A 26517-nucleotide genomic window follows, 5' to 3' on the forward strand; every position below is an offset into this window, starting at 1 on the left:
AAACTTCCATTGTAAAAGTATTATAAAATGTTTTCAACATCGTAGTTTAGTTCGAAACAACATGAGAAACAAGAAGAGGAAGAAAAACATTTAACATAATAGTTAAGATTAATTAGTATTCATATGTTAAAGGTGAACTCATATAAAAAAGGGGGTGAAGTTATAGACCATAATAAAGAGACTATGAATAAAAATGAATTAATGAAAATCGAGGCACCTAGTTGACATGAAATTAAGGTTAACGTCGTGAGTGAATGTCTGTGGAATTTGTCTTACTTTAAGTTATAAAGTATAATGGAGAGATAATGTAATTAACAAACATCAAAATAATGGAGCCACCTTAAAATGGTAATAAGAGGTTTATCACAACTTTATCCTGTATACAAAGGTCGGGTCGGAAGCACCTGATGGCAATGACCTCTGCGAAGCGGAGTAAAAGTATTCACTGTATTTTTGATAATATTCAACGCTTTTGTTACCATTATCAATTAAATGTTTAGTGATCTCATTTATGAATAATTCTTTCCAAAAAAACTTTCGCGGAATATAATCAGCAAATCGTGCAGATGTCCCTCTTTCAGTCTTTCTTATATACCTCCTTCCGTAAGCACATGTACATCTGTAAATACATTTGGAGTTGACCTCACAAGGGTATCGATCCACAGAGATTAGTTTAGGGACATTTGGTATTATACACTAAAAATAGTTGGGCTGCAGGAAGGCCTATTTTCAGCGCTAATTCGATTGTTTTGACGATTTTACCTGAAACCTCCCCAGCTTTCTTTAACCACAAGATAGATGAAAACAAGCTTTTTGTCAACAGTTGTTTGTTTGTAACTTTTCGCAAACATTTTTTACGCACTTCATAATAAATTTCTTTTCATGTTCAATATATCATATTTCCTGAATTTTTTCGATTAAATACAAGCTTCTACCTCTGTTAAACAGGTTTTTAATTAAACTGCGTTTGTAAGTAACAGGCAAAAATCAGTCATAATTTAGGTACTACCCCAACCGTATTTCTTTCCTGAGTATGGTCCAGTCGGTTGATTCATTGCTCCGTCGTTCTATTTCTGACGAATCTGTTAAGTATACAGTGGACTGTTGAAGTCGCAGAAGATTTCAATAAGAAATTTCGATCTCAAGAATCCATCGCTTATTTGACGCACGGAATCAAATCAGCCTATTAAAACATTTGAAAATAAATCAACAGTTAACTCCAAGTGTGCTCTAGTGTTCCCGATTCGCTTGACGCTGCTCCAAATTTTTGAAACTAATGCTAGTAAACTAATTCCATTATGAACTTAAAAAAATTTACGAAAACTGATATCTCACCCAAACTTTGTACTTGTTACTAATGTTAATTATTTTAGTCACTTTTTTATTTCTATATACCTTTAAAGTCCGATGATATTGTAATTTTATTGAAATCACGAACTGATTTAAGTTAGACAACCACTGAATATTAGGGAGCACTGGACAGGAATATTCATTGTGAGAAGCCGTGACCGATGGAGACCGACCGTATTGATTGTGAGGAAGACACTTTCTGATGATGTAAGATCGTGCAATACCGTGAACTGGAGTCAGATTTGCACAACATTGGATAACGGATAATTGGTCTAAAGGTTAGGCGTTCATAAACGAGACCGAAGGTCCTGAGGTCGAGTCCCAGTTGTGGAATTGTGGATGCGCAACGCAGAGTCCCACACTAGGACGAAACAGCTGTCCAGTGCTTCAGGGTTTCCAACGGTTGCCTAACATAGATCGGTTTGTACTGTCAATGAAATTCAGAAACTTTCACAACCCCATACTAATGGATATTATAACTGTTGTTGTAAATGATATTGTTTATTGTCCTTTTATCATTGTTTTTTCACCTTTTGTGTGAATAAATAAATATTCTATTAGTGACCCAATTTCTTAACATATTATTTCCAAGACGTGAACTCTGCATCTGGAAAATCCCAAGTGTCGTTATAATTATACAATGAATAAACAACTATTTGCTCACGTCATAAAAGTAAATGAAACCAACTTAATATAAAACCAAATCAGATAAACGGGAATAAGCATTACTGCCCCAGTTGGGATGCTCGTGAGCAAAGGGCTCACCACTTTGATTGCTCCGGCTAACCACATAAAATGACGACGGATGAAATATGTAACTTTACTTGCTTTGTAAATATTCTTGAAGTTCATCATGTCCAAATGGCAGGAGCAATAGTTGTTTAGACTAAAAACAACCAAAGCTATGCATCCAGAGGAAATGCATTCAGTCTCTTTTTTGCCATAGTTAACCTCAGGTCCAACAAAGACAATGGTCATTTTAGTTATATGATTACCCTATTTGACCAAGCTACATATATTTTCAAACCTTAAATTTCTTTTATGCAACTACTATTTTTAGTGGCACTGTTATCCCACACTTTTTTTTGTTTATTATTATTATTATTATTATTAATATTATTAGTATTAACCTTGTACACACACCGAGAATTCAATAAGGACTCACTCCACTTTACTATTTCCTAACCAGTTCATATCATTTGATATATTATGAAATATTCAAGCAAACACTTGATCTGACTTAGACACTCTTAGGTTATCAATAATTGTTCTGAATGATAACCTCACAATTTCGTTTAACCTATAAAGTTAATCAAGTTAGTATTGCATACCAGCCATTACGGAATTTTATCTACATTCATTTTGACTATTATTCTCATAATTCCAATTGACCCGTAAGGTTAGCTGAATTGACATTTCACATTAATCATTTCAATTTTCGGATAATTCAATAAGATGAGGATTGTCAAAACTGTGTGATATATCACATAGTTTCGATAAACTTCGTCTTTTTATTACATTATCCAAATTGAGAAAAAGGACTAATTGTTTTACATTTCAATATTGACATTTTTATTGTTTCTTACAAACAATTCTAAGTTCGAAAGCTGTAATTTTAAAAGATCAGTTTGCCTTAAACTTGACTATCCCCTTTGCAACATTAACTTGGACTTGTAACTAAAGAAACTAATGAGCGATTATAGAAAGGAATATCTTTGGTTAAATAAAATGGAAATTTCTAGACTTTTAGAATGAACAGATGTAAGCTTCACATATTGTTTTAGACTACGGACACAGTCAGTGGTAAAGAAAATACAAAAAAAACTTAAATACACAGCGTAAAAGACGACATATTCCTTGACTGAGGTTACTAAAACAAATACCAAATACACCCACCATCTCATGGAATCCACTGATGGGCAATTAAAAAGAGAAGTAAAGGTTAAATGATTGGAAAACAACCAGACTATATTCAGCAACAGATAACTACTACTAATCAAAAACAAGTCAGAAGTGTATAAAGAATTATCCCCTAATAATGATATACCACAATAAATTGATTAACGTGAGAACAGTTTACACAAACCCACTTCAACCGAAGAACTTGAAATCAAAGAGCACTTGAGACGTGTTAGATACTAGTTTGAAACTTTTAAAAGAGGTTAATCTCTTATATTTTTACTTGATCAAACTTACAAAATATGACATCAGGACACAAATCATGTTCGAAAACACTTATATATCCAGAATCACTTTCAAGAGTTCTACTTAAATTATTACACTAGCTAAAAGGTCTTTCAATTCATACAAAATATAAATTATTTTCATTTTTTAAGCTATAAACTGTACTCCACAAAACCATTAAATATTTGCATTACCTCTAAACTGTGAGACAGAATATTCTTTAAAATCTTGGAACCAATCTCCTCGCACTGAATTCTCCAAATCTTCAATCACATGTAAACAGCGTTCAAGCAGAACGGGATCATGAAGACGAAGATCAACTGAGACACGATTTGGTGTTAAAAATCGATACGGTAACGGAATGTTTTCTGGAATTTCCTATAGTACAAGCCAAATAAGTGAATGGAGGAAACTATAACATGCATATATGTATATAATTATTATCAAACGTTCTAAAGTTATCGCCATGATATATATATAAAACTCTTAACGGTGTCATATAATGGATCGCACTTTTACGAAAGGGAGTAAAAATAATTTTTTTAGATAAAATTAGAAAATTCATTTTTAAAGCAGAAGCTATTAGGTAGTATTGCCGAAAAAAATGGATTAACCACAAACAGACGAACGCTAAACTAAGATGGACAAATGAATCAGAACCAGTAGAGAAATTTATAGGGATGTATTCTTTCTAGTTGTACATCAGTTAACATATAGGGAATTGTTAAAATCTTTGAGGTATGGACCTCAAGACAAAATGCTTCTTAAATCTAGAGAGAATTACATCTTCGATCTATTTAGTCATTACACTACACATAATTCATCATAAGTAGACTCACTTGTAGATGAAGTACACGTGTATTTCGCCCGATGCAAGACTCGTTACTTGGTTATAGCTCCAAACTAGTGAGTCACATATTCCAAAAATATGTATGTAAGAAAAGACTAAATAAAGACAACCATACAAAGATTTCATATATCACGGTAGGAAATCTTCAGTTTTACTAAACCTAATCAACCACCTGTTTAATATCTTATTCAATATGTAAAATAACGTGCTTGTATAAAACTGAAACTGTTTACCTCATTTATTTATTTTAGAGGAACTATTCAAATCTGTTTCAAAAGTAACACATCTTCATATACACAATACACATGAATAAGGAACGGAATCGAGATTATTTAGTACATAACAGTAAACTATTCTATATTTCATAACACCGAGCAGCTATAATTTAGTATCCCGAAAGTAAAACATTCGTATGTTACACTGTTTAAGTGAGATCATGTTCCTTCAAAAAAAGGATGTTGTTTTTCCTTGAGTTTTTTTTACTGGAAACATTTTACAGCTAATCCACCTCATTTAGATTTAAGAAAACACAAAATATTTTCTTTTTCATCCGATGAAAAAAGAAATGTATACCATACAGACCACAAGCTAATTCAAGGTTCTATGATAAGTTATTTGTTATGAAAGTTTTTATTTTACTTTGGTTTGTTCGTACATCAGTGGTTTTAAAAGATTTAAAAATCAAGTACAATCAAAATCTTTACGTTAATTATTAAATGAACAAACATGTCAAGCAAAGTGGGTAATACATCATTCATTACACTTAAAGACTGGAAATAATTCTCAGGAATCATTAATGATGGTATGATATGATTCAGGCAGAAGTGTGACTGAAAGATCACCCACTGTTAGCTGTAATGATATATATCTATAGCGAAGTCCAAAATACGAATAATGGAAGATACTTCTGACACGATACTGGATTTTACGTGACTGAATAGATCGACGTCTAATGCATAACGACATTTTAACGATGAAAATCGTATATCAGTAAAGTTAGAGAAGACAAGACTTTAAAAGAGAACTTTTATGAACCAAGAAAAGACGAACAAGTGAACATCACAGTATATATGGTAAGAGACAAGATAAAATACTCAACAGAGTGAGGTGTCACGCGTGGAACACCGGGGCGCGAAAGGTCATTACTGTGCTAACCTCAACAGATGATTATAATAATAATTCATTGGATCAATGCCAAAACTAACCTATCTAATTAGTACAAAAACTGATATTTGTCGGCTGACATTTTTCTACCACAGCAGTCACAATCGTTGGTCTTGGACGGATAAGTCCTAACGAAGGAACTTAATGAAAAACCAATTAACAATGAGAAATTTCGACTCAGACCATTTGATTTGTACACCATACAAATAAAATAACTAAGATCGGTTATCTTAAATTGTAAAGATAAAAACTAAACTTCGTACTGGGGAATAATAACAATAAAATTTTCAAATGAATCCAATATGTTTTATTGTCCATATTTTGCGTTTATTTTAAGTAGTATACGAATCTGCTCAAGCATACATCAATTCAATTACTTATTCTCTTATAGTTTTGAGTGATTTCAGATGAATAGAATTATTTCAAGAGAATTTAATTCAAAATAAAAGTGAAGTATTAACAAAACGATGATGTTCATGACTTCTGTTAACCGAAAAAATCATTTACCCATTTTATTGATCGCCTAATTGACCAAATTACATAAACAAGGTTACAGGCATTCACATACACACCGGTTTTGTGCATACATGTACCATCATGACGATGACTACGACAACAATGACAACAAAGATAAAATTGACCAGTTATTTGATATAATCCCCTAGAATAGTTAAAAAGTTAGTTTTTTTTAAATTATCTAGTCATTCTCGCGAAATTTCTATCGATCAACTAATGTGGTAACAAACAACCCGATTGCTTTTTCCTGACTTTAAGACTGGAAAAACTGAACGGTAAGCCTGATCACATAATCAGCCATTAGTTAGTGTGAAATAACGAGATGAAAATTTATTTTTTGATTAAAAAGCACAAACTTAGGTTATTGCAACAGTAAGAAGACATATTCGGTATGATACAGGAAACTAGTAATATTATTTATTTACATCAATTAACTGTCCATTAATTTACATTGTGTACATGAGAATGAATTATTAAATAGCTTATAATTTAACAACAATCTCTTAAAGTTAGAACTAATGATTGCAAGAAGATAGCTTTTTACCAAAAAGATGACCATAGAATACTGAGAAAATAGACCTTGTTGAAGAATCTGATTGTTAAGAAATATCTGTTAATATCGCTATTTCTACAACTTGACAAAGTTAATAAACATTAGCAACTCACCACATGAATGCTGAAATAATGGTACTAGGTGAAATTCGAATATGGATGGGAAACAGTTCACCTATAATAATAGGTTTTGCAAGGAAATGAGATGCAAAGTAATCAGTACATTGTTAGCATTCCTGATGTAGAATCCGGTCATCCACTATGGTATACATGGACGAGTGTTTATGCTTGCTATGCCTTGAATGCACAAGCATTATCGCTTTTTATTTCACGTTGAATATCATGGTCTCTCAATGTTTCCTTCGTAAATACAAGCTGATTTCAGAAAATTTAAAATGTATGCGAATATATGAAGTCACCCGTTTTATTTAGCAATGGGAATACAACCCCTATCTTAAATATGAAAGTTTCCAGAACAAAATAAGTGCTTTTCTTAGAACAGATAGGCACATATAACCCTTATCCGGACAACAGTAATAAATAACCATTTCTGAAGTCTCATAACTTCTAGATACCCAAATTAAGTTTGCCTTTGAATAATCTATACGTGATTTTGCTTCCACCCTTATGAGCATTTCGTTCTACCAATAGTTTTCAGTCCTATGTGTATGTGATTGATCAGGTAAGCAACGTGAAGGTCAAGAAATATAATCAGATTGTCCCAACTACGTAATAAGGGCACAGAAAATATTCCAAGTCTTTATAAGTGAATTACATAGTCTGTAAAAAATGAAACAATGAACAAAAAGATTATGGAAGCGGGATTTGATAAAATTTATTGCTTTATTATCACTCAAAATTCACCACTCCGTACATAAACCAACAACCAACAGTGCGGAAATTCGTACTTTTGCTCCTAATCTGAGTTAAATCCACGAGACAAAAGTAACTATTAAGTGCAAAGGAATTTTAGGTTAAAGTATAATAGCGTTCGTTGTAATAAATGCTAATGCTTGAATAAAGGCGTTATATTACTCTGTCGCCATCAAAATTGTGAAAGGTGAATTTTTAAGCAGTTAACAATGGTCTAAAATCCACCCACTAAGTGAGCACAAATTTCTGCTGCATCATCTAAGAGTTTAGGGTTAGAACAAAATCCTGTGCGACGATTAATATACTTTCAACAAAATTCTAGATTTTGATATGGTCTTTCTACAATGCCATCATAACCATCTGAAAATATTCAGAAATTCTGAACTAAAGCTGAAATATTATCATATCAAAAACAATATTTACCTATCCCTGCTGATGTGATTAAACAATAGTAATTTAGATCAAAACATTTTAAAAAAAGTATTAGCATTATGACTCACCTCACACTTTCCAAAAGGTAATTTACTTAGATGTTCGCAGATACTCCAAAAGTCTAGTACTTTTTTCTTTTGACTAGACTATAAAAATAACAGAATTTTAAAAAACTTAGTGCTAGATATGGTATTGAGCATTAGAAATAAAGTGCCTACTAAATGATCACGTAATAAAAGTTTATGTACTCAGAACTCATACTGAAATTGTTGAATGAACACCATTTCTAGAAAGATGAATCGCAAGACAGAGCTTTAAGGCGATTTGTTAAATTAAATAAACCTGTTACTCCTTATGAATCACAGATCGCCAAGGAAAAATCTCCAACCAACTCTGTCCTGGGCTTTTATTTCTGTTTGTTGCTAAGTGCTATTCATCCTTTAGATGTTTTCTTCCAATTCCCTGCGGCATGTTCTTGATCATTTAACCTTGAGGATTCCAAGTTAAGGCTTGCAACTTGATTTCCGTAATGTACGACTTTTCAGTGCAGTCCCTCATACAAGTTCCATATAATGATGAGTTTGTTAGCATCCCAAGGGAAACTGCGTCAAACCTTTGCAGAGTTGCTTATCCAATTGTCCAGTACTTCTTCAGCTTCGAACTTAGTTCAGCCAACACCAGGTGGTTTCCAGTTAACATTTTTCAGCGAATTCCTTGTTTACGGGATGAGGTTGCTAACCCCGTGCCTAACCCTCCTCATGTACCCAGGGCTTGTGACCGGTAGTAATTCTGAAAGAAATCCAGGTGATGGTGTTCTGAAGTCATATCAGCTCCTCACATTATTTTTAACTCCATATGAATTTTTTTATTGATATAGATGTGGTCAATCTGGTTCCTCCAAGTTAGCCCTTTTTATTTGTTTTGAAAGATGTTTTAATCATCATGGAGCCATGAAATTCACATCCTATGGGCGCTGTTCGTGTTTCTTTAAACAGTATCAGTGTAAGTCCTTGTGCGTGCGAGGTATTCCTTCTTCATGACCAGAACACACAACACCTCACCCGAAACTAGCCTCTTTTGTTCAATTTGTATTAAATGTGTTTTACTTGTCCCAACCACAGCAAGGTTGTACTTTCGCATCTTTCCTTCTACTTGAGTAATTCCCCCGGTCTTCGACATTTTTCAAGCATTCAAAATGGGTGTCAGTATCGTGGCCTTTGAATCATCTCGGCTTTCACAACGCAGCGTTACAACTCTTCTATATGAAAACTCTTCAACCATTAGCGTAGAGTTTAAACGGATTAAATTATTTTTCTGATTGATGTTTTTTAGAGTGGTTCATTTTACTGGGTGAGGTTGTTAACCATGTACCTGACCCTCCTTTACTCGAGTTTGGAACCGGGTGGAGTTTATTTGTGGTGTACTGTATTTTTACAACAATTCACGATAAAAAGAGGTACCGCATGGCTTCTGAGTAACCAGTAGCTCTAGATTTATTTTTATTGTATCACATGACAAAATATCCAATATACTACTGAATATTACTCAGTCAAGTGTGATAACTACTAGTGATATGACGTGATATCGAACAAAAGAGCAAACAGAAGCTTACTTACTTACGCCTGTTACTCCTAGTGGAGCATAGGCCACCGGCCAGCATTCTCCAACCCACTCTGTCCTGGGCCTTCTTTTCTAGTTCTATTCAATTCTTGTTCATTTCTCTCATGTCTGTCTCCATTTCCCGGCGTAATGTGTTCTCTGGTCTTTCTCTCCTCCGTTGGCCTTGAGGATTACATGTGAGGGCTTGTCTTGTGACGCAGTTGGGTGCTTTCCTCAATGTGTGTCCTATCCACTTCCAGCGCTTCTTCCTGATTTCTTCCTCCGCTGGGATCTGGTTTGTTCTTTCCCATAGTAGGTTGTTGCTGATAGTGTCTGGTCAACGGATCTGAAGTATTTTGCGTAGACAGCTGTTAATAAACACTCGTATTTTCTGCATGATGGCTTTCGTTGTTCTCCAAGTTTCCGCCCCATACAGTAGAACTGTCTTGACATTTGTATTGAAAATCCTGACCTTGGTGTTGGTTGACAGTTGTTTTGAGTTCCAGACGTTCCTCAGTTGTAAATATACTGCTCTCGATTTCCCGACCCGCGCCTTCACGTCTGCATCGGATCCACCGTGTTCATCAGTAATGCTGCCCAGATATGTAAAGACCTTTACATCTTCCAAATCTTTCCGTCAAGTGTGATTCGATTGTTGCATGCTGTGCAAATAGAAACACCGATTGAAAATGCCCTACTCTTTCAACGTTAAGTCTACTGCAGTATATTTAGGTTTTATACCATTTTTACCCGTTTTTCCCATGCTGGACACAACACACAAGTATTAACGGTTTTTTTTCAATATTTTAGTGCCAGTTTATATATAGCTACCGCAGTATCTTAAGGATCTTGAGAATGTTATTTAGTAAGCTGAGAGTAATACTAGAGATCTCAGTTACCCTCAGTCAACCAATTATTTATGATTAACGAATGACCTGACACAAGTAAGCATCAGCACAGAAGTGAAATCGACAAGAAAAACAACGAAAGAGTTGAAACAATAATGGTGAAAATGATAGTAAGAAAGAAAACATAGGGAATATGGTTGGTTGATAACAGAATGTATAAATAAATATTGAAACGCAAGCTTTAGAGGAAGATAATGAGTAAATGAAATTGAGATACTGAAATCAGTCTTGACCCAAGTTGTCTGGCCTCATAATAATCCTTTCATTCAAAAACCAACGTTTAGCAGCCAAAACGTAAGACTACTGCATAGCATATCTTGCCTCTGATAGGTAAGGAAGATATCTTGCCTATCCGATAGGTGGAGTGGGCTTTTTGCATTTGTCTAGTGATTTCGTCACTCACTAGTGCACCACGGCTAATGAAACTTTTAAGATAATTTAAGTGGCTCAACGTACTCGACAATTGTACAATTTTCTTAAATTAGTTATTGACGGACATCAGTCATAAGGAATTACTCCAAATTTGGATGGAGACGCATGTAGAAACATCTTTCCATTGTTACTCAAAGTATGTAGAAGAGCTCCACTAGTAAGAACTTTCCGATTCCGATGACAATAGCTATAAGCTCTGACTCGACCAGAAGTATTCGAGTAGAGAGCCTGTACAAGTTTAATGTACTTATTCGATACGCCTTTCAATGACAGGCACTTGTGCAGAACCTAATGATCAACAAAGTCGAACTCTGCCTTAATGTCAAGAAATACAACTGTAGTACGACGTCGAAAGGTATGTCTATGTTCTAGAATCTGCTGAAGGGTAAATGTTTGGTCTATACATTCATGTACAGATGTGGACCAGTCTGGTTTTCTCAGATTCGCTTTCCAAGAGCTATAATTAGACATCGAAGTATTATTGAGGCTAATATTTTAGATATTGTATTAGTTAAACTGATTCCTCTGTGATTATCACAAGACGATTTTTGTCCTTTCTTATAAACTGGGACGACCGGCGATCAAGACCAGTCAGATGGGATCACGTCCAGTTCCAAGATTCAGTTGATCTTAGTGCTAAAACTTGACCACCATCCTTAAGAATTTAAGGGGTTAATTCATCAGGCCCTGCTGCTTTCCCTCACTTTAGATTACTTATAGCCTTTTCAACTTCACTAAGAGTTGGAAAACTTACATCAGTTTGCCATTCAGGTACTTACTTACTTACTTACACCTGTTACTCCTCGTGAAGGAGCATAGGTCGCTCACCAGCATTCTCCATCCAACCCTGTCCTGGGCAATCCTTTCCAGCTCCTTCCAGTTGTAATTCATCCTTTTCATATCTGCTTCTATTATCCGACGTAATGTGTTCTTTGGCCTTCCTCTTTTCCGCTTCCCTTCAGGATTCCAAGTTAGAGCTTGCCTCGTGATGCAGTTTGACGATTTGCGTAATGTATGTCCTATCCATTTCCATCGTCTTTTCCTAATTTCCTCTTCAGCTGGAAGTTGGTTTGTTCTCTCCCACAGAAGACTATTGCTGATGGTATCCGGCCAATGGATGTTGAGTATCTTGCGTAGACAGCTATTTATAAATACTTGTACTTTCTTGATTGTGGTTGTTGTAGTTCTCCAAGTTTCAGCTCCATACAGCAGAATTGCCTTGACGTTCGTATTGAAGATTCTCACTTTGATATTGGTTGAAAGTTGTTTTGAGTTCCATATGTTCTTCAATTGTAGGAATGCGGCCCTTGCTTTGCCAATCCTCGCCTTTACGTCTGCATCTGAACCTCCATGTCTATCGACGATGCTTCCCAGATATGTGAAGGATTCTACATCTTCCAGAGTTTCGCCATCAAGGGTGATTGGATTGCTGTTCTCCGCTTTGAATTTGAGGACCTTGGTTTTCCCTTTGTGTATGCTGAGGCCTACTGATGCAGAGACTGCTGCTACATTGGCTGTCTTTATCTGAATCTGTTCACGTGTACGTGATAGGAGGGCTAGGTCATCTGCGAAGTCCAGATCGTCTAATTGGTTCTGAGCTGTCCATTGTATTCCGTGTTTTCCTTCAGATGTCGAGGTCTTCATAATCCAGTCGACCACCAGAAGAAAGAGGAAGGGAGAGAGTAAACAGCCTTGTCTGACTCCGGTCCTTACTTGGAATGCATCTGTCAGCTGTCCTCCATGCACTACTTTGCACTGTAGTCCGTCGTATGAGTTCCGGATAAGATTGACAATCTTCTCAGGAACTCCGTAGTGTCGAAGAAGTTTCCATAATGTCCTCCTATCTACACTGTCGAATGCCTTTTCATAATCAATGAAGTTGATGTATAGTGACGAGTTCCACTCAACTGATTGTTCGACGATGATCCGTAGTGTTGCAATTTGGTCTGTGCACGACCGATCCTTTCGGAATCCAGCTTGTTGATCTCGAAGTTGGGCATCTACTGCATCCTTCATCCGGTTCAGCAACACCCTGTTGAAGACTTTTCCTGGTATTGACAGTAGTGTAATGCCTCTGTAGTTTTCACATTTGCTCAGATCTCCTTTCTTTGGAATCTTGATGAGGTGTCCTTCTTTCCAGTCCATTGGCACTTGTTCCTCCTCCCAAATCTTTTTGAATAGAGGGTAAAGCATGCTTGTGGTTACTTCGACGTCTGATTTCAGTGCTTCAGCTGGTATGTTGTCGGGTCCTGCTGCTTTCCCGTTCTTGATTTGTCTGACGGCCATTCTAATTTCTTCCGTCGTTGGTGGGTTGACATCTATACGAAGATCTGTGTGTGCTGCTTCGATGTTCGGTGGATTCATTGGAGCCGGCCTATTCAGGAGTTCCTCGAAGTATTCTACCCATCTGTTTCGCTGTTGTTGAATTTCAGTGATTGGCTTGCCTTCTTTGTCTTTGACCGGCCTCTCTGGTTTACTGTATTTCCCTGATAGTTTCTTCGTTGTATCGTAGAGCTGTTTCATATTTCCTTCTCTAGCAGCTTTTTCTGCCGTCGTTGCTAATTCTTCCACGTATTTCTTCCTGTCGGCTCTAATGCTCCTCTTCACTTGCTTGTTTGCTTCTATGTATTCAGCTTGTGCTTGGACTTTCTCTGCTCGTGTTCGGCTGTTGTTAATTGCTGTCTTCTTGTTCTTCCTTTCTTTGATCTTGTCCAGTGTTTCTATAGAGATCCATTCCTTATGATAGTGTTTCTTTAGGCCCAGAACCTCTTGACACGTTGAAGTCAATGTTTCTTTGATGCCTTTCCAGTTGTCCTCCATGGTAGTTTCTTCTTCCTTCAGTAGATCTTGAAAGGCTTGGAATCTGTTGTTGAGAGCTATCTTGAATTCATTGAGTTTGTCAGTATCTCGAAGGAAGGCTGTATTGAACCTTTGTATTGCTGTTTGTCCACTTGTCCAGTTCTTTTTTAGCTTCAGTTTCAAATTGGCTACAACTAGGTGGTGATCTGAAGCTACGTCAGCATCTCTCCTGGTTCTCACATCTTCCATTGTCCTTCGGAATTTTTTTTTGATGCAAATATGGTCTATCTGGTTCTCTGTAGTGTGGTCCGGTGAGATCCATGTAGCCTTGTGTATACGTTTGTGTGGAAATATTGTGCCTCCTATGACTAATTTGTTGAATGCACACAAATTTGCAAATCTTTCTCCATTTTCGTTCCTCTCTCCCAGTCCATGTCGTCCCATAATATCTTCATATCCAGTGTTGTCTATTCCGACTTTGGCATTTAGATCTCCCATCAGAATGGTGAGGTCCTTTCTTGAGCATTTCTCTATGATTGACTGCAGCCGCTCGTAGAATTGATCTTTAATGTCGTCGTTGCTATCATTGGTGGGTGCATAACATTGGATAATATTCATTGTGATCCTCTCCTTCTTTGTTTTGAATGATGCTTTGATGATTCTGGATCCGTGAGATTCCCATCCTACAAGTGCATTTCGTGCTACTTTGGACAGCATAAGAGCGACTCCCTGAGTGTGTGGAACATTTCCCTCTTCATGACCGGAGTATAGCAGCATCTCTCCCGTAGCTAGCCTTTGTTGTCCAGCTTGGGTCCAGTGGGTTTCGCTGATTCCCAGTACTGCCAAGTTGTATCTCCTCATTTCCGTTGCTATTTGGCTGGTCTTCCCGGTTTCCCACATTGTTCTAACGTTCCATGTACCTATAAAATTTTTTGCTCTGGTTGTTAGAAGGGGCATCGGCCTCGTGGCTTCCGAAGGAATTCGGCTTTCACCATGAAGCGTCATAATTCTTCTAAATGAAGACCTTCTAACTCCCAGGGCAGAGTTAAAATGGTTTGAATTATTTTTTCTGGTAAGCGTTTTTTTAGCGAGTTCGTTTTCTACGGGATGGGGACGCTAACCCCATGCCCAACCCTCCTCCTTTACCCGGGCTTGGGACCGGCAGTAACTCTAGAAGAGCTACAGGCGGAGTTGCCATTCAGGTAGCTTAGGGATAATGGGTAACTGAAGTGTCTGAAGGCCAGCTGAACTGTTCTTTAGAACGTTCTGTCCATTGGTCCAATCTTTTGAATTGAGGACGGAAAATAGTTCTGTCTTTTGGCAAGACAGTTTCACTATCAGCCTTATGTTTAATACCCGTTTTCTTGATAGGTCTGAACAGTGGTCTACTATTATGCATCGCTGATGCCTTTTTTCTACCCACCACTGCTCACAATCACTATGTAGGCCTTTTATCAGACTATGTCCAAGCTTCCTTCGCTTCTCATCTAGTTTGGAGCCAGATGTGATGAATGTCCGAACATCTATCAGTTTTGCAGATGCCGCTGAAATCCGCTGGTTTAAGTTAATAATAAATATCACAGCTGTTTTCACAGCTTTTTGGATATCATGCCAAGCTACCTCAGAGCGAATATCACTTCACGGTTGACGAACACTTTCTTTAGTTGTTCCTGAAATGTATTCTTAACCATTTGATAATGAAGTTGAACTCTAAGGCGAAACCGAAGAAAAAGTAACAGCGCGCGCCACACCTTTCTGAGTTCTTATTGTCGCGTTTAGTGGAACAGCGCACATGCGACAAAGAGGCACCAAATACGTATGCGCCACACAGATCTCATTTGATATGTGTGAGGGCTGTGATACTGCCCGGATGCCCAAACCGAAGCAGGGCACATGCGACTGTCTATTGGAATCCAGTTTAACTGAACCCGTTCCACTTTTGAACCAAATTCTACACCTACACCATTGAGGTCACGAGAAGTAGCAGTTGGGTCTCCAGATACTCGAAAAATGAATCTTTCCGGTTCCTTATATTGACAAGGTGAAGCCAAATGAAATGCCTTACTTGGATCCTGTATACGCATTTTCAATACGCATCATACATCGATGGCGCGAGATCCTACAGTCCAAGCTACAGAAGCCTGTTGTTCTATCTGACACAAGGTTCGAACATTAAAAACTCCAATATATAGCTTAAAGCGTGGTTTCAGGAGACCAGGAAGAACACTCTGTGAACCTGTTATAAACTCTTTCTTACGGTCATGACCCAGCTATTCCTATTGCTTAGTATTCTTGGACACCAAATCACTCGACAAGACCCCAAATCAGAACACGGTTGAACAGGAAAGAGATTACATTCCAAATAACCAGGTTGGATAGAAGTAAGATGCAAGAAAGAAGCACAATAGGGAAAACGTTAGTACATTTATAGTTGTTACATGAGAAGATTCTAGAGTATTCTCCAAGTATCGACTAGCGTTGATTGGATAAGAATTAGCCAATCAGCGTGCACCAAAGCAATCGTACATTGAGCATGCTTTAATCCAGTCTATGTCCCGCTAACAGAACCCAAATCAATAGCATTGGTGGCTCGTGCTGATTAAGATATACGAGAACGTGTTGTGACTTTATGTCCGGCTTTTTATCACGTGATTTATCCACCAATCAAAATACGAATAATACAATCTTAGCACTGTGCCAAATCAATGACGTTCGACCGGCATGAGCAGCCTAGCGTCCTTATTGGTCCTATGTCCGCTTAGCCCATCTACTTGAGTCCAGAACACCAATACCAGCTTCCACTATGCGAATCATATATTTCAGACATACTGGGTTTATATATCAAACAAACAGACCGCAACACACCATAAAATAGGAAATAACATTCGTACACAATAAAGCGAAAAAGTGGCTGTGAACGTGGGTGGTTGTTCGAGGGAACACCTTACCGCCGCCACACCTCTCTACAGTCAGTAGTACGATTCCGACCTCAGGCCTAAAGTTACTGCTTTTAGTTTTATCGTTCTTTAACCGACCTGCCTGGCATGGTGACACCTAAAGCGACACGTGTCCTAGCCAATATAACAGCTGAGTCATCATGATTGGGAAGCATGACCACCACCTCAAAGTAGCAGCTACGGTACGGTGGCAGCTACATGTATTTCCTGTACACAAACCGTAATTTTACAATTTATTGATAAATCATCAAGCTAAGTTGCTGTTTGATTGCCTTACTAGGACTGAAGTCAAGTCCCTGAGTGATCAACGAAATTAAAACCATGGCATAAAAGTAATAGATTATGATTGTTTCAACTCTTTTTTGTTCGAAGTTGAAATGATCAGTTTTCATACAGGAAATAACTATTAAGTGACGTAAAGAACAGATCTACTGCCAAATAAATTCAAAACAAATTATGAATAACTAAAATTATATACGATGCCATTAGAAAAACTAAAATCAGTATGAGAAACTCGCAGTTGCAATTAAGTCCATACTACATTTACGTACATGCCTTGAAATTCGACTCACTTTAACGGACAGCTCACATATCAGAAACCCAAGTCGTTCCTCAAGCAGCTTGAGATCTACATCACCATTATTGACTCGAGGCCAACCAAAAAAGATATCTAATGAACGAGGTAAGAAAATTACCACCATTTACGAAAAGTAAGAGCAGTTTCTGAGAAACAGCAACATAAAAATTAATACATACTATGTAGGTAAACATGAGGCTTAAAATTTACTTTCGTTCGTTTCTGATTTAATTTCCCACTACTTGTGATATTTTTGCCTATAATGGTATATCAACTGTTTTCCCTTGATGGAGTGATATGAAGTGTTGCAAACGAATATACTGTTTGAAGTAAAAGCTATACAATATATTGCTTTACCCAAGCTATGTTTCCTTACTCTTTACCTGAATTCGTTGGCCGTTCATATTATTAACCAGTTGTAAACTCAGTTCGCTTATCAAGTATTAATAAAATGAACAGAACACATGTACCAAAGTGATTCAAACGTGACAAAAAACATTGTGGTTTAGAAAACAAACACCCGCTAAATGGACAGTATTTAGGTGTCTTCCAGAGACATTTGTTCATATATATTGTCAAGCAGTTTACTGGTCATCAACACAATTTAGAGAATACAAATACGATTATGTTCATCTATTGTGAAAGTTATGAATGTGGTTAAAAACATGCGATCAAACAACTTTTAGTTAATCTTTCCCAATAAGCGAGATGACAGTTGACACAAAATCAAAAATCTTCAGTCCATACAAGGTAACCACTGCAAATGTTATATATACAAGTGTGCATTTATGCAGTGAACGAGAAAAGGCGGAGACAAAAAAATGTGTTTGAATACAAAATCCCTTAGTAAAATCTGAAAACCATACAGTAAATACTTCATCTGCAAAATGTTTAGCAATTGTTTCAGGCTTCACTGTTCCTTTATTTCCATATCAATCACACTCTGTTCTCGTTCTCTTCTCTTCAATCTTCTTAATCCTTTGGCTCCAGACATTACTACTTATATCTGTCGACATCAGTAGCACACACCACACTTACACTACTGTACACTTCCTAAAGCTCAGCATTCCAAAGTTTTAAGCAGGAGATAGTACATACGTGAGGATGTTTGATCTCTAAATTCAGAACTGCTATGAGTTTAACCCCCAAATGCTCTGGTACAGTCGAGGGTGAAAAGTCAGCTCTCCCTCTGGAAGTGCTCTAACATGTCTGCGTTTATAAAGCCAATGCTGAGGAAGTCCTACCCACTGCCTTCTCGTAGCGAGTGTCGTTTACGAAAAACGATAATAGATAATAGAGATCGAGACTTAGCTAGGCTAAAATTTATAGACGACCTTTGAGCGATGTTGAACTGACCATAAGAAACCCCAGCTACTCACTAGGGTTAAAGATTGATGTGAGGAGCCAGAGCTTAAGGTTTACGAATTAGAATTAAGGTTTTTATCACAAACTGACCAACTATAATCCCAAAACGTCATTTAGTTATATGGACGAATGAGTTTAACACTAAAATCCAAGGGCCATGATCTTACATCTAACTAGTTCACCTAAAAGTTATATTTCTGCCATATAAAGGTTCACAGAGAGAGAACTGTAGTACAAAGACGCAAACTTACCTAGCATAGAGTAGACGGAGATGCATAAATCAACCAATGATCGAGAGATGGAGAAATTCGGACTTTCAATGAAATTCATAGAAGTTACCACCACTACAGACAAAGCTTTATATAAATCCTCAAAAGAAAAGATAAGCGAAAAAAGTCGTTACTCTATTAAAATGTTTGTAAATATTTCGAGTTCCTTTCAGAAGCCAAGGAGAGATTTTCCATGCATGTACTTCACCTACAACAATGAGTTACAAAAATAGACTTGCCCGTGAATGTTGTGCAAGGCACAACGAACTGTGCGTCTGTATGGATTTCCTGTCGTTGACTTTTATTTACGACATTTAGATCTCGAAAACATACTCTGGCAGCCGCCTCACACTTTTCAACCTTGTTATCATAGAAGAGGTCCGATATATTTAAATCCTGTGTACATTCAAAAGGCCTAAGTGTGAAGAACTAACTTCGTAAGCTGCTAGAGACAAGAATGATTTAGGAAGTTGTACAGGGAAAGTCTCCCAAGTGAACAAACATTTATCAACAACCTGACATGGATTATTCATAAGAAACATACCTCTTTTAAAGATTTGATGACTTCCGTGTACTCTCCGTAACAAATTTTGTTATTTTCTTTGATGCCAGAGACAAAAGCCACTCTCTATTTATACGTAGTTTAATAATAACTCAAGTATGTGGACTTACTCCAGGTTCATTAACATTACAGTCATAAGATAAGAGAGAAGACAAATTCTCTTCGAAATTAACGTTGACCTTTTTGGTCATTAAAGAGGCAAACTAGGTATATAATGTGACCTTAAACACATAACGCCGGTAAGGATTCAAGCCAGTTGCAAGGTCAAATCACGTGCTCAGTAGTTCCAATAACTGATGTCATCATTTCAAGCTAATTTCGATTAAGTGATTTGTTTACGCCTTTTTTCGTCATTCAGCCTTAAAACAAGGTTGTTAATTGCATTGAAAGCATTCATTTTGGTCACTAGACTGCTCCAGTCTTAATAAAGTAGACAGATTTGGGCGAACTGTATATCTTAAGTACAAATGAATTAAATTATCTTATAGATCTGAGTTGTCCAATAATTTTGTCGAGGTTCTCAGCCTTTATTTGAGACACCAAATTGGTGATGCTTTGCCTCAAGATCTCACTTTTTGTTTGTATCAGATATTTTCTTTTCACAGTCGAGTGTTTGGCTCGTACCATGATAACACTCACTATTTTTACAAATTCTTAGCCATCGACACTCATGTTACCAGTGCAGCCACTATCAACCTCCTTGCTGATCAAGACCCACTGCCTCGTGGATGAGTAATGTCTCAATCGAACTGCTAAACATGCAAAGCCAGTGGGTGTTAGGCCTCCATCATCTCCATCTGGTGGGATTTAAACATGTACATATCTTGTAGAACTAATTGTACACCTACCACATGACACGTCTTTCTCCACATGGAAGAAAGCATTTGGATATCCACATTTATAAATACAGCCAACCACTGTATACATATTTGACTGGAGGAATCGAGAAACATACATAAGATAATGATCAACTGAAGTTTGCCACAAGACGGGTTTAAAGAAAACTCCAAACCATCGGGACAATTCAAGTTTAAGTAGGGCAAGTATGATTTTGATAAAATCAATTCATGAAAGCAAATTTATGTCACGAGAAGTACGAAATCATGACTTTTTAAAACGCGCCTCGAAAAATGGCTTTAAATATTTCAGGTTCTATATCGACTCATTAACACATTGTATTTAATCCGGGTTTGCTTGGATTAATACTTCATCGGTTGATTAGCCCTCATTACATAACTGCGAAAGTCACTCAGACGAGGTTCATGATTCCATTCGATGATTTCGTATTGAATTTATGGTGCTTGATAACATTTCGTAGCTTTTTCTCTACAGACCGGCTTTATATCATATCACTCTTGTCGGGTCGTAATCGAACTCACGTATGTTTATGCCTCGGTAGACGACATATTTTGGGAGGAGCATAGGATGTACACGAGGCCTTAACTAGACACTTCATTGTATAACCTTACTTACTTACTTACGCCTGTTACTCCTAGTGGAGCATAGGCCACCGGCCAGCATTCTCCAACCCACTCTGTCCTGGGCCTTCTTTTCTAGTTCTATTCAATTCTTGTTCATTTCTCTCATGTCTATCTCCATTTCTCGGCGTAATGTGTTCTCTGGTCTTTCTCTCCTCCGTTGGCCTTGAGGATTACATGTGAGGGCTTGTCTTGTGACGCAGTTGGGTGCTTTCCTCAATGTGTGTCCTATCCACTTCCAGCGCTTCTTCCTGATTTCTTCCTCCGCTGGGATCTGGTTTGTTCTTTCCCATAGTAGGTTGTTGCTGATAGTGTCTGGTCAACGGATCTGAAGTATTTTGCGTAGACAGCTGTTAATAAACACTCGTATTTTCTGCATGATGGCTTTCGTTGTTCTCCAAGTTTCCGCCCCATACAGTAGAACTGTCTTGACATTTGTATTGAAAATCCTGACCTTGGTGTTGGTTGACAGTTGCTTTGAGTTCCAGACGTTCCTCAGTTGTAAATATACTGCTCTCGCTTTACCGATCCGCGCCTTCACGTCTGCATCGGATCCACCGTGTTCATCAGTAATGCTGCCCAGATATGTAAAGACCTTTACATCTTCCAAATCTTTCCGTCAAGTGTGATTCGATTGTTGCATGCTGTGTTGTATCGGAGAACCTTGCTCTTCCCTTTGTGTATATTGAGACCTTTTGCTGCTGAGGCTGCTGCTACACTGGTCGTCTTCTCCTGCATTTGTTGTTGGGATTGCGATAGGAGGGCCAGATCATCTGCGAAGTCTAGATCGTCCAACTGCATCCTAGATTTCCATTGTATCCCGTGTTTCCCTTCTGATGTTGATGTCTTCATGATCCAGTCGATCGCCAGGAGAAAGAGAAAGGGTGAGAGAAAGCAACCTTGCCTGACAACGGTCTTTATTTCGAACGACTTTGTCAATTGTCCTCCATGCACGATTTTGCAGTGTAATCCATCATAGGAATTCTGTATGATAGTGACTATTTTCTCAGGCACGCCGTAGTGTCGAAGAAGCTTCCATAGTGTTGTTCTGTCCACGCTATCAAATGCTTTTACGTAGTCGATGAAGTTGATGTAGAGTGATGAATTCCATTCAATTGATTGTTCCACAATGGTCCGTAGAGTTGCGATTTGGTCTGTACTTGATCTATCCTTACGGAATCCTGCCTGTTAGTCACGAAGTTGGGTGTCTACGCAGTCCTTCATCCTGTTTAACAATACCCTGTTGAAGAATTTTCCCGGTATTGAGAGAAGAGTGATGTATCAGTAGTCATCACACTTGCTGAGATCACCTTTCTTCAGTATTTTGATCAGAAGTCCTTCTTTCCAGTCTTTTGAAACTTGTTCCTCATCCCAAATCCTGCTGAAGAGAATGTGGAGTATCCTTGCAGTTGCCGCTACGTCTGCTTTCAGTGCCTCTTCTGGAATGTTGTCTGGTCCTGCTGCTTTGCCACTCTTGTTTTGTCTGATGGTCATGCTGATTTCTTCAATTGTTGGTGGGCCAACATTGATTGGGAGGTCCGTGGGTGCTGCTTCGATGTTGAGTGGGTTCAGTGGTGCTGGTCGATTCAAGAGTTCTTTGAAGTGTTCTACCCACCTGCTTTGTTGCTCTTCAGTATTGATGATTACCTCACCTTCCTTGCTTTTTACTGGTCATTCTGGTTTATGGTGATTTCCAGAGAGTTTCTTTGTCGTGTCATACAATTGTCTCATGTTTCCTTCTCTTGCAGCCTTTTCCGCCGCCGTTGCTAAATCTTCCACATATTTACGTTTGTCGGTTTTGATACTCCTCTTCACTTGTTTGTTTACTTCTGTGTATTCAGCTTGTGCCTTGGCTTTTTCTGCTCTTGTTCGGCTGGTATTGATTGCTGCCTTCTTGTTCCTCCTTTCTTGAATCTTATCCAGTGTATCAACAGTGGTCCATTCCTTGTGATGTTGCTTCTTGTGACCCAGGACCTCACGACATGTTGAAGTGATTGCCTCTTTGATCCCCTTCCAGTTGCTCTCCACAGTAGTTCCTTCTCTATTGAGTAGATCATGAAAGGCCTGGAACTTGTTGCTGAGGACTATCTTGAATTTGTTTTGTTTGTTAGTATCCTGAAGAAAGGCCGTGTTGAACATTTGTGATATTGTCCGCCCCATTGTCCAGTGCTTCTTGAGTTTCAATTTCATCTTGGCGACCAGCAAGTGATGATCTGATGCTATATCAGCTCCTCTCTTGGTTCTCACGCCTTCTATCGTCCTCCTGATGCAGATATGGTCGCTTTGGTTCTGCGTAGTGTGATTCGGTGAAGTCCATGTGGTTTTGTGAATGCGTTCATGTGGGAATATGGTGCCGCTTATGACCAGTTTATTGAAGGCACATAGGTTTGCAAATCTCTCACCATTTTCGTTCCTTTCTCCCAGTCCGTGTCGTCCCATGATGTCTTCATATCCAGTGTTGTTCGTTCCAACCTTGTCGTTGAAATCTCCCATCAGAATGGTCAGGTCCTTTGTTGGGCACTTCTCGACGATTGACTGCAGCCTATTGTAGAATTGATCTCTAGCGTCTTTATTGTAGTCGTTGGTAGGCGCATAGCATCGGATGATGTTCATTGAGATACCCTCTTTCTTTGTTTTGAACGAGGCTTTGATGATCCTTGGTCCATGAGATTCCCATCCTATAAGTGCATTTTGTGCTTGTTTAGGCAGCATCAATGCAACTCCTTGTGTATGTGGAGCACTTTCTTCATCATGGCCGGAGTATAACAGAAGCTATCCTGAAGTTAGTCGTTGTTGTCCAACTTGTGTCCAATGTGTTTCACTGATCCCAAGCACCTCTAGGTTGTATCTTCTCATTTCTGCAGCAATTTGGGAGGCTCTCCCGGTGTCCCACATTGTACGAACATTCCATGTACCTAAATAAATGGTTGCTCTGGTTGTCAGAAGGGGCATCGGCTTCGTAACTTCCGAAGGAACTCGGTTTTCATCATGAGGCGTCATAGTTCTTCTAAATGAAGACCTTCTGACTCCCGGGGCGGAGTTTAAAAGGTTTGAATAATTTTTTCTGGTTAGCGTTTTTTTAGTGAGTTAGTTTTCTACGGGATGAGGACGCTAACCCCATGCCCAACCCTCCTCCTTTATCCGAGCTTGGGACCGGCAGTAGCCTCCGGAGGGACTCCAGGAGGAGTTTGTATTACCTTACATAACATGTTAATAACGTTGGATAATAATTCACGTGAATCAACCCTTTAAAAATGGCCACCTCACCTCCACTTTCCACGCAACACTGATGTTTACCATTTTTAATAGTGTTTACCACCAGCTTCGCGTTTACTGTTACGGCTTTATTATTATACGTATGTCATGTTAATTTCGTTCTCGGTTTATTTGTATACTATGCAAGTTGGAAAATATTTGAACGACCCCAAGAATTTTCCACAAGCCAAACATAAATCATCAAGTATATCTGTATTGACGCATCCATTTGTCAGACTAATATAACCCTAACTGAAATTCAAGACAACTGTCAGCGTGTGTCATAACAATGTTGTTTAGCAGCATCATTGGAGTTTACATCCGAAGTACGGTAATTACTTAACTTCGATGTTGTGCTTTATGTGTTCTACTCAAAATAAGCTTTTCAGCTCTAAACGTTAAACTTAGCAATCAACGACTATCCATTAATGCACCATGATTCACTATCAAAGAGCGTAACCCATCATACAATGCTGATTTAGCATATTTGTTTGTCGGTATATACGGAGACGCATTTATTGCGAAGCGTGTGAAGCAACACTGTGTGTTTTCAACTCACTGAAGACTCATCAACAGTATACGAGCTAATTTATAACGATTTTTAAAACCATATGCCTCTACTGTGACTTGACAATCATGCAGTATGAACGATAAAAGTGACGAAACGAATAACAAATCTCGGTTGATGAGTCGGCCGATAGTTGTCCCTCTATAGTGTTGAATTCTCTAGTTCACCTTAATTTGACGCAGATGATTACGACATGTTTTCCTGTCAATTGCTTTATTAAGTGAACAGAGAAGAACCTAGTAAGGGAAATGAAAAGTTTATCGACACAATCTTCAGTGCAAATCATCAATAACGGAAGTCGAGCAAACCCTCTGCAAACTGAAAACGTCATTGTCTAATTGACCAGAACACTAATAAAAGTTCGTGTTATCATAAACATGAGTTAGGAGCTGTACTCCACTCGGTTACAACTTACGCTCTCCCTCAAAATCAAATTTGCGACACTGACTGTTTGTCATTTTGTGAGCATTTATTTAACTGAGAACATGGGAAATCATGTCACCTCTATTTGTGGAAATTACGCTTGACCAAGCACAACAACTTGTAATCACTACATTTCAAATAAGTTGATTTTAACCTTATGCCAAACTTGATACTTAGGACTAACGTATATGCACCATCAAGCGGCATGTATGAATGTAGATAATCGTGTTATCGCATATCAAATCATTGAGTCTAGAGCAGGAGCCTCATGAATCCGCCCGTGGTTAAAGAATTACTGTTAGTTATCAGCCCGAAATTCGCTTAATTATCACTATTTTCACGTATTTAAAGAATTTTCGGTAACAATTCATATGTATTAGTAGTCGAAAAAATCTTGCCACGAGAAAATCTATCCATAACCAAATAAACCGTACTAAACTTAACAACCTAAACAGAACACCAAATGGACATCAATATAGCAGACTACTTCTCATTTCGGTTGAGTTTTCACCAGTTATCTTAAAACATCAAACATCACTATTTTTCTGGGTTATAAAAAACCCACACTACTTGCTTAGGTGCCAGTAAACAACACAATCTTCCAAATCGTATATAGACAAGGGAATCTGGTTCTTTGGGGTCATCATCATGACATAAATTCACCTCAGCTACTCATTCAATGTCACCTGGGGCTTTTTATGTGTCCAGATGTGTGTGAATGTTTATTGGTCATTTACACTCGTTTTAAGTTCAATTCGCTGTCGCTTATCAGACAACAAACACTGAGACACACTCATTAAGACTGAGTATTTGCCAGTGCTTAACTTCCTGCTTGTTGTAGATCTGTGTCAATTAACACCTTGAATAAATTATCTCAACATGTTTAATATATTTCCCCTATTACCTCCGTCGTACAATTATGGCTAGCCTAGGCATGATATGCAAAATAAACGGTGAATTTGGAGCGTATGAGATAAATCGTATTGTCGCTGTTCGTAAAGCTAATATTAAGCCATCTACATGCAGCATGTTCATCTACGGAGTATCCGCGAGTATCCGCTATGGTTCTGAGTGTTTGCTGTTTTTGATTTACACTTCGTTACACTGCTGTAAAGGTATGTGAAGACAAGTTCAATCTGATGTGTTTTCCTTTACACCAAAACACTTATTTGCATCAACGCTGTGAAGAAATTCAAGCAACGTAAAATATTTCTAACTAGTAAATCTCTAGGACCAGATGATATTCCAAATAAAGGGGGACTACGTCGATTCACATAAGACGAACCTAAATGCAGTTGTAGATCGTCCATCGTCTTCCAGTGATTTGTGCTTTAGTCATAATCTACTGATTTTTAAGATCCCCAGCATGCGATTGTGCCAAGAGCTTTTAGTCGAGATTTTAGT

At 38.0% G+C, this 26517-nt stretch overlaps 1 protein-coding gene across 1 annotated transcript in view; it reads right to left on the reverse strand.

The window, feature by feature from the left end:
* MS3_00003567 (uncharacterized protein) overlaps positions 1–19670 on the reverse strand; it is a 60797-nt gene extending 41127 nt beyond the window's left edge. Inside the window, exons 1-9 of the mRNA XM_051211396.1 lie at positions 19500–19670; positions 19372–19455; positions 19262–19342; positions 19067–19223; positions 18962–19035; positions 18810–18927; positions 17189–17286; positions 7990–8067; positions 3729–3912 (exon numbers count right to left, since the gene is read on the reverse strand). The gene's annotated coding sequence lies outside the window, so the exon portion shown is untranslated. The remainder of the gene's footprint in view (positions 1–3728; positions 3913–7989; positions 8068–17188; positions 17287–18809; positions 18928–18961; positions 19036–19066; positions 19224–19261; positions 19343–19371; positions 19456–19499) is intronic.
* Positions 19671–26517: the final 6847 nt, after the last annotated feature.

This window comes from Schistosoma haematobium, chromosome ZW, assembly GCF_000699445.3.
Source record: "Schistosoma haematobium chromosome ZW, whole genome shotgun sequence".
In the NCBI taxonomy this organism is placed as follows: Eukaryota; Metazoa; Platyhelminthes; class Trematoda; order Strigeidida; family Schistosomatidae; genus Schistosoma; species Schistosoma haematobium.